We start from the raw sequence: 8,999 nt of genomic DNA, 5'->3' as shown, positions 1-8,999 counted from the left end.
AAAAAAAGGCAGGAAACAGGTTTGCTGGCCCGATAGAGCCTGGTGGAACCACTGAGACTATGGCCCCTAGCTGCCCTTCAGGTCTGGAATTGAATGCATACCTGTGGCTTCCAGCCAAACAATAGACAGGCATATCAGTTGAGCATTTACCTGAGGTAGATACACTCCTTGGAGAGAATAACCATGAGAGAAAGAAGGGCTGCTCAGGCACAGGGAGACAGCTCAGGGGGTAGGAGTGCATGGAGAGATGGACACAAGGAAGAGGTAAGTACCAGGAACAAGTGGGAGGGGAGATGTTGTATTGTGCTAAATTGTGGTCAATGTCATGAGACAAAGTGTATGTAAACTGCTGTATGTAAAGTGTATTTGCTCTGTACATTTTCACCCAAATCACAATACAAAATAATAATAATAATAAGAGTATTTGTAGGATTTTCTTGGGGACTTAGTAAGCTCTTTCAGGAAAAACCTCTGAGTTTTTCAGTGTTTCATGAAGACCAGGCAACATCCTCTAGAATTCTAATTCCTACAGCAATAATGTCATGCCACCCTGGTGAGTTTTCTAATTAGAATGTATTTCAGTTCCTGAAAAAGGCCTCTTAAACCAAGGTAATTTGGGTATAGTCAAATTTTCTCAAGCAATGTAATATACAGGGTAAACTCCTTGATTAAGTAACTAAAGAAATTTACCACAATGTCACAGTTAACGAGCTATGAATTAATTATCTGCAAACTGTGTAGTAAAATACTTTTTTTGAAATAACAAAGGTTTTATTTTATTAAGTCATGGTAGAAAATTTGGAAATGAAAGAGAGAAAGACAAAAAGGAAATTGTCCATCATCTATAACTGACTTGTTCATTTCATCAGTCTTCACAATTTAGGATTGATTCACTGACAAATATGGTATGGTGAACCATAAGACTCACAAAAACCACTGGAGTAAATCCACAATTGCCATCAATTTCCTCCTACCACCCTAATAACAATAAGACTCATAAAAACCATTATTATCAGTTCAGCTAACATTTATTGCTGTACTTATATTAACCATTTAGTGGAATACTGTACAACTGTGCGAACATTATCCTATTTAATATTCACAAATGTGTTTGAGGGAGGCACAGTTAATCTCACCATTTTTTCAGGTGAGGAAACTGAAGTAATGGCCTCAAGTTCCCACAGCTGTAAGTGGTGGACTCCAAAGCCAGGGTAGTGCTACAGCACCAGTGCCCTGTCAAACATTAGAGAGCTTGCTCAAATATCAGATTCTCCAGCTCTCATTCTTCAGACTTTGGTTCTTTAAGTTTGAGCAAGGGTCTAGGAATCTGAATTTTAAAAAGCAGCCTAGGAAAATCTGATGTAAGTGCTATCCCAGCCACACCCAACTATATTGCCATCACCTTGGATGCAGAAAATAAATGTTAACTGCCCCCCAATACTCTTCTAATCTAGGAGATCTTTAACCACAGTGATTCTTATGCTTTCTAGGGGATTCCAGACCCCTCCAGGAATCTGATGATGTTTATACACATTCTCGCAACCAAAATTCACCAATTTGTTTTCAGAGAGGTTTTCAATGAATTTCATTAATTTGCAAGAGATAAAGGCCATAAACCCCAGCATAATGACTCCTATTCTATTCACTCTTTACTTATTATTTCTTAGTGTGTCTTAACCTCATTATTCTCAACTCTGAAATGAGGATAGTAGCCCTGCTACTCCTGCTTTGCAAGGATATGATAAGGGCTTAAAAAAAAAAAAAATACAGAGATTTTGAGATGCAGAAAGGAAAACGCCATATGAAAACCTCATGCTCATAACAAAAATAGAGAAAAAAGAAAGAACAGGTTTGAATAGAAGGATGCCTAAAGAGAAACTTAGATCATACTGGTTAAGGAATAACTAACAAATAACCATAGTAAGAATTAGAATGGTCACTGGCCAGTTTTTGAGGGCCTACTGTAAATATATATATATAATTCCAGAAAACTTAATTGTACTTATGAGGAACCTGTACATGGACCAGGAGGCTGTCCTTCAAACAGAACAAGAGGACACTACATGGTTTAAAATCAAGAAAGGAGTCCATCAGGGTTGTATCTTTTTACCATACTTATTCAATCTATATGCTGAGCAAATAATCTGAGAAGCTGGACTATATGAAGAAGAACATGGCATCAGGATTTGAGGAAGGCTCTTTAACAACCTGTGATACATTGATGACACAACTTTGTTTGCTGAAAGTGAGGATGACTTGAGGAATTTACTGATGAAGATTGAAGAATACAGTCTGCAGTATGGATTACATCTCAATATAAAGAAAACAAAAATCCTCACAACTGACCTATAAGCAGCATCATGATAAATGGAGAAAAGATTGAAGTTGTCAAAAACTTCACATTGCTTGGTTCTGCAATCAAAGCCAATGGAAGCAGCAGTCAAGACATCAGACGACGTATAGCACTGGGAAAATTGGCTGCAAAGGGCCTCTTTCAAGTGCTGAAAAGCAAAGATATGCCCTTAGGGTCATTACTTCAGTTTCTTCACCTGAAAAAATGGGGAGAGTAACTGTGCCTCTCTCAAACATGTTTATGAATGTTAAATAGGATAATGTTTGTACAGTTGTACAGTATTCCACTAAGTGGTTAATATAAGTACAGCAATAAATGTTAGCTGAACTGATAATAATGGTTTTTGTAAGTCTTATTATTATTAGGGTGGTAGGAGGAAATTGATGGCAATTGGGGATTTACTCCAGTGGTTTTTGTGAGTCTTATGGTTCACCACACCATATTTGTCAGTGATCAATCCTAAATTGTGAAGACAGATGAAATGAACAAGTCAGTTATAGATGATGGGCAATTTCCTGCCCCCAGTTTTCTTATGGGTAAATAGAAACTACTGCAGAGATCAGCTGCCCTGCTCCCAGTTGTCTTTTGGGGTTGGCAGGAACTTTTGCTGGAACCCAGCATCCTACACCAAGCCCCAGATTGGGATGACAAGAACTTTCTCTGGGAGAAGAGCCCTAGACCCAGACCTTCTGGGTCAGCAAGAACCTATCTAGGCACAGACATCCTACCCCCAGGTGCTTTCTGGATAGGCAGGACCTAGTACTTGGACTAAAGGTCCTGCTTCCTGCTTCCTGCTTCCTGCTTGGCCAGCATGAAAATAGCCCTCTGCTCCCAGTTTTGTTTTTATTTGTTAATTAATTTGTTTGTTGTTCATTCTTTTTTCTTCTTTCCTTTTCATTTATTTATTTTTCTTTCCCTTCCTGGTTCTTCTTCTTATTATTTTTCTTTTCTTTTTTGTTTTTTCCTGGTTCCTTTCTTTTTTCTTTCTGTTCTATGCATTCTTTATTTTTCTTTTGACCTTTCTCTTATTTTTATTTTTGTATTCTTTCTCTCTTGTTCTCTTTTTTTCCCACCCCCTCTCTAGAAGATATTGTTATTTTTTCTTTTTCTCTTTGTCCTTCATTTGTCCTTTTTTACTTTTTATTTATTTATCTATTTATTTATCTATCTATCTATCTATTTATTTATTTATTGTGGTGGTTGTTTGTTTATGTTGTTTGTGCTTTTTGTTTCATTGTGTCCCCCCCCCTTGGTTCCACTGAGGGACAACAACCATGCCAACATGACCAACCACACCCACACTGGGTGAGGGCCACCACCAGCTTCTGCACCAACTTATCAAAATAGACAGCAACCACTATCAGCCCAACCTGCCCTCAATTGCTCTATTTGAACAGCTAACAGAGATATGTGCACACAATCTCATCCTCTGTTACACCCACCAGGAGTCAGATGGTGACTGCCTAAGTGCAACTAAACTAGTGAACAGAGTGGTACAACAGCCCCGCTCACTCAGATATATGAAAACAAAATAAAGGGGGCCAGTGGGGGGAGGGAGACCTGGGTAAACCACAACAACATACAATCACCAATTAAATATAAATACAATGATATCACAATTTCTCAGAGAAAATTGACAATCCCTGTTAACATAAAGAACCACAATAAAGTAGTACAGACAAGGAACCAGAATATTGAGCCAGTAAAGCTCCCTAAGGAAGAAGCAGCATGGGAACTACCTGATGAGAAATTCAAATGTATTATATTTAGGTACCTTCAACAGAATGAGACAGACCAAGGAAAACACTGACAGAATCAAGGAAAACACCAACAAAATTAAGGAATACACAGAAAAAATACTATACAACAATTAGTAAAACAGTATAAGAACAAACTAACACAATAAATGAAAAATTAGAAATCATACAAAAAACATAAAATAGAAATACAAGAGATTAATATTAAGATTTCAGAAATATATACATTGAAAGAGCAAAGGAATAGAATCAAATCAATGGAAGACAGAATTAGTGAAACTGAAGACAAATTTCTCAATACTACTTTATGAAAGGAACAATCAGAAAGAAAGGTTTTTTAAAAATGAAAAAAGCCTAAGATTTATGTGAGATACCATAAAAAGGAATAATATGTGTGATCAGAATTCCATAATAGGAAGAGACAAATAAAACTACAAGGAAAATTGTTGAAGTTTTGCTGGAAAAGAATGTCCCTAATATAATGAAAGATGAAAAGATATCCATTCAAGAAGTTCTACAAATCACCAAACAGGACAGATTCCAAAAGAAAATCACCAAGACATATCACAATCAAACTTACCAAAACAAAAGATGAAGAAAGAATCTTGAAAGCAGCATGGGAAAAATGAAAAGTTACCTACCAAAGGGCAATCAATAAGACTAAGCTCTGATTCTCAGCAGAAACCTGCAGGTGAGAAGGCAATAGGATGACATATATAAAACCCTGAAAGAAAAAGATTGCAATCAAGAATTACATACAAAGCAAAATTGTCCCTCAGTTATTATAGTGAAATTAGGACATATCCACATAAACAGAAATAAAGAGAATTTGTTAAAACTAGACCAAATTTACAAGAGATGCTAAAGGGAGTTCTGTGAATAGAGAACAAACAAAAGTAGTCAACAATGATTAACATACATGACAACATAACTCAGAAACCAACCAAGATATTCAACTCCCCAAGGTAAAATAAACTTGCAAGACTGTAGACAGGGAACCAGGTATATGAGGACAACTACAAACCAAACAGAGGGAATAAATTGTGTAGGTACAGAACTTAAAATGGAGAGGAAATCAAGACAATTTCATGATAAAACAGACTGTTTTTAACTTGAGAAGAAAATAATAAAAAACAGGATAATCTCAAAGAAAATTAATAAACCTTCTCACTGAAATAAAAAAGAGGAATGCTATAAATATTTAGTAAATACAGCAATGAAGGAAATGATGATATTTATAAACAAAATGAGCTCAGCACAGAAAAGTATATGGAACAAAGAAATCAGAAAAACCAAAGAAAACACATAACAAAATGACAGTAATAAATATATACTTGTAAATAATTACACTGAATGTAAATGAATTAAATGCACCATCAACAAATAGAGAGTTGCACAATGGTTAAGAAAGCATCACCTGTCAATGTGCTGTCTATAAGAGACCCACCTTAGACACAAAGACAAAAATAGACTAAAAATCAAAGGTTGGAAAAAAAATAAAGCATATGACAGTTAAAAAGGAGGAAGAGTGGCAATATTAATTTCTGATAAAATAGATGGTAAGACAAAAACCACCATAAGATACAAGGAATGGCATTATATAATGATTAAAGAATCAGTTGAACAGTAGGACAAACCCATAAAAAATATCTATACCTGATGAAAGAGCCCCAATATACCTAAATCAGACTTTAGCATATTTGAAAATACAATTCCCAGTAGTAATAGTAGACTTTAATACACCACTTTCAATGAAACATAGAAAAACTAGAAAGAAATTCAACAACAACACAGAAAAGCAAACAGTACAATCAACTCACCTGACCTTAAAAACACAGAGCTCTTCACTCAACAACAGAGCAATATACATTGTTTTCCAGTGCACAAGGAACATTTTCCAGGAAAGACCATATGTTAGGCCGCAAAGCAATCCTCAACAAATTAAAAAAAAAAAAATCAGAATACCGCAAAGTGTCTTCTCAACTCACAATGCTATAAAATTTTAAATCAACCATATGAAGACTAAGCATAAAAAAAATGCAAACACATGGGAACTGAACAATACTTTCCTTAAAAATTACTTGGTAATAGAAGAATTTTAAAATGAAATTAAAAACTCCTTGAATCAAATGAGAATGAAAACAAAATATGCCAAAATCTTTGAGACACAGCAAAAGCAGTGCTCAGGGAGAAATTTATAATAAATTTAATAAATACACACATCAAATAAGAAAAAAAACACCAAATTCTACAACTTACCCCAACACCCCCAAAAATTAGAAAAAAAACAGCAAAAAAAAAAAAAAAGAAAGAAAGAAAAGAAAAAAGCCTACAGTCACCAGAAAAAAAGAAATAATAAAGATTCCAAAAACCTAAAACCAAACTCACTGCCATTGAGTTGGATCCAACTCATAGCAACCCCTCTTTGGGTTTCTGAGGCAGTATCACTATGGAAGTAGATTGCCTGATCTTCCTTCCAAGGAGTTTAGTGCAGAAATAAATGAAACACAAAAGCAACAGAAAGAATCATCAAGACTAGAAATTGACTCTTTGACAAGATTAACAAAATCAGCAAACCACTAGCAAATGTAACAAAGGAAAAGAAGGAGAAGATTCAAATAACATGAATAACAAATGAAATGGGTGACATCACAAAAGAACCAACTGAAATAAAAAGAATAATATGAGGATACTATGAAGAATTGTACTGAAACAAATTTGAAAACCTAGAAGAAACTGACAGATTTCTAGAAACACACTGCTTACCTAAACTAACACAGACTAAGGTAGAAAATTTGAATAGACTGATAAGAAAAGAAATTGAACAGGTCATTTAAAAAAAAAAAAAAAAAAAACTATCAAATGGCCTCACTGGAGAATTCTACAAAACATTCAGAAAAGAGCTGACACTAATCCTTCTCAAACTATTCCAAAACATAGAAAAGGATAGAATACTCCCAACTCATTTTATGAAGCAAGCATAACCCTGATACCAAAACCAGGCAAAGACACCACTAGAAAGGAAAACTAAAAATCAATATCCCTCATGACTATAAATGCAAAAATCTTCAAAATCCTAGCCGATAGACTCAAACAACATGTCAAAAAATAACATATCATTACCAACTGGGATTCATGCAGGTATGTAAGGATGATTCAGCATTAGAAAAACAATCAATGTAATCCATTACATAAGTAAAAGAAAGGAAAAGAACAACACGGTCATGTCAACTGATGTAGAAAATGCATTTGATAAAATCCAGAAGCCATTCCAGATTTTTTAAATCTCTCAGCAAAATAAGAATAGAAGGGAAATTCCTCAACATACTAAAGGGTACATGTCGTTGTTGTTGTTGTTATGTGCCATCGAAAGGGTACACAAGCAAAAACAACAGCCAACATTATTTTCAATGGAGAGAGACTGAAACTATTCCCTTTGTGAATAGGGTTCTCTATCACCACTTTAATTCAACATTGTGCTGGAAGTCCTTGAGAGGGCAATAAGGCAAGAAAGGGAAATAAAAGGCTTCTAAATTGGTAAAGAAGTAAAACTATCCCTATTTACTGATGATATGATCCTGTATATAGAAAATCACAGAAATGCAGCAAGAAAACTACTGAAACTTCAGTTTAGTGGCAGGATACAAAATTAGAATACAAAAAATCAGATGGATTCCTCTACATCAACAAAAAGATCTCTGAAAAGGAAATAAAGAAAATAATACCATTCACAATAGCTACCAAAAAGATAAAATACTTAGTAACAAATCTTATCAAGGACACAAAAGACCTATAGAAAAAAAAATTACAAAACCTTACTACAAGAAACTATAAGAGATCTACATAAATGGAAGAACATACCATGCTCATGGATAAGAAGACTGAACATTATGAAAATGTCAATATTAATTAAAGCAATCTGTAGATTCAATGCAATCCCAATTCAGATTCCATCAGCATTCTTTTTTTTCCTATTGTGATCTTGGACAATTTTCTCAGTGGTTTAATTTTTGTCTTCCTGTTCTGGAATTCTGATTACATGTAGGTTATTCCTTTTGATGGTATCCCACATGAATCTTAGGCTTTCCTCATTTTGTTTTGATCTTTTTTCTGATTGATCCATTTCCAAAGACGTATTCAGGTATTCGTCTTCAATCTCGTTAATTCTGTCTTCCATTGCATCAATTCTACTCCCTTGCCCTTTCAATGTGTTATCTATTTCTGAAAATTTAGTATTAATCTTTTGGATTAGGTACCTAAATATAATTCTTTTGAATTCCTTATCAGGGAGTTCCAATGCTGCTTCTTCCTCAGGGATGTGTTCTGGATCTGTATCTTGTATCTACTGGTTTATCTTGCTTCTCTGTGTGGACTATGATGGTCTGTTGTCTCCAAGACATTGGGACTTTGTTGTATTTATATTTAATTGATGATTGTATGTTGGAGTGATTCACCCAAGGTTTTCATTTTCTTTGTTTTTTGGTTGTATCTGAGTAAGCAGGGTACTGTGCTCCTCTATTTACTAGTTGGCACCACTTATGCACTCACCACCTGTCTCCTGGGGGTATGACAGAGAATGGGAGGGCCACACAGGTCTCCGTTAACTGTTTGTGAAGAGCAGTTAAGGGTAAGTCAGGCTTTTATTGGTGGTTGTGTATCATTGGCCAGTTGGTGCAGAAGGAGTTGGTGGCTCTCACACAGTAAGTGGAGCTGCAAGAGGTGTGGGTATGGTTGGGTCGTATGGGCATGGTTGCTGTCTCCCACTGAGACAAAAACAACAATCAAAAAAACATCAAAAAAGTAAAAGCAGGAGGCGGGGCAAGATGGCGGACTAGGCAGAAGGATTGCACAGACCCTCTTCAACAAAGAAAAGGGAAACCAATTAACAC

The sequence above is a fragment of the Orycteropus afer genome, unplaced genomic scaffold (genome assembly GCF_000298275.1).
Source record: "Orycteropus afer afer isolate SDZICR_OR568_19922 unplaced genomic scaffold, OryAfe1.0 scaffold00134, whole genome shotgun sequence".
Taxonomy (NCBI): domain Eukaryota; kingdom Metazoa; phylum Chordata; class Mammalia; order Tubulidentata; family Orycteropodidae; genus Orycteropus; species Orycteropus afer.
This window is presented reverse-complemented; position numbering follows the sequence as displayed.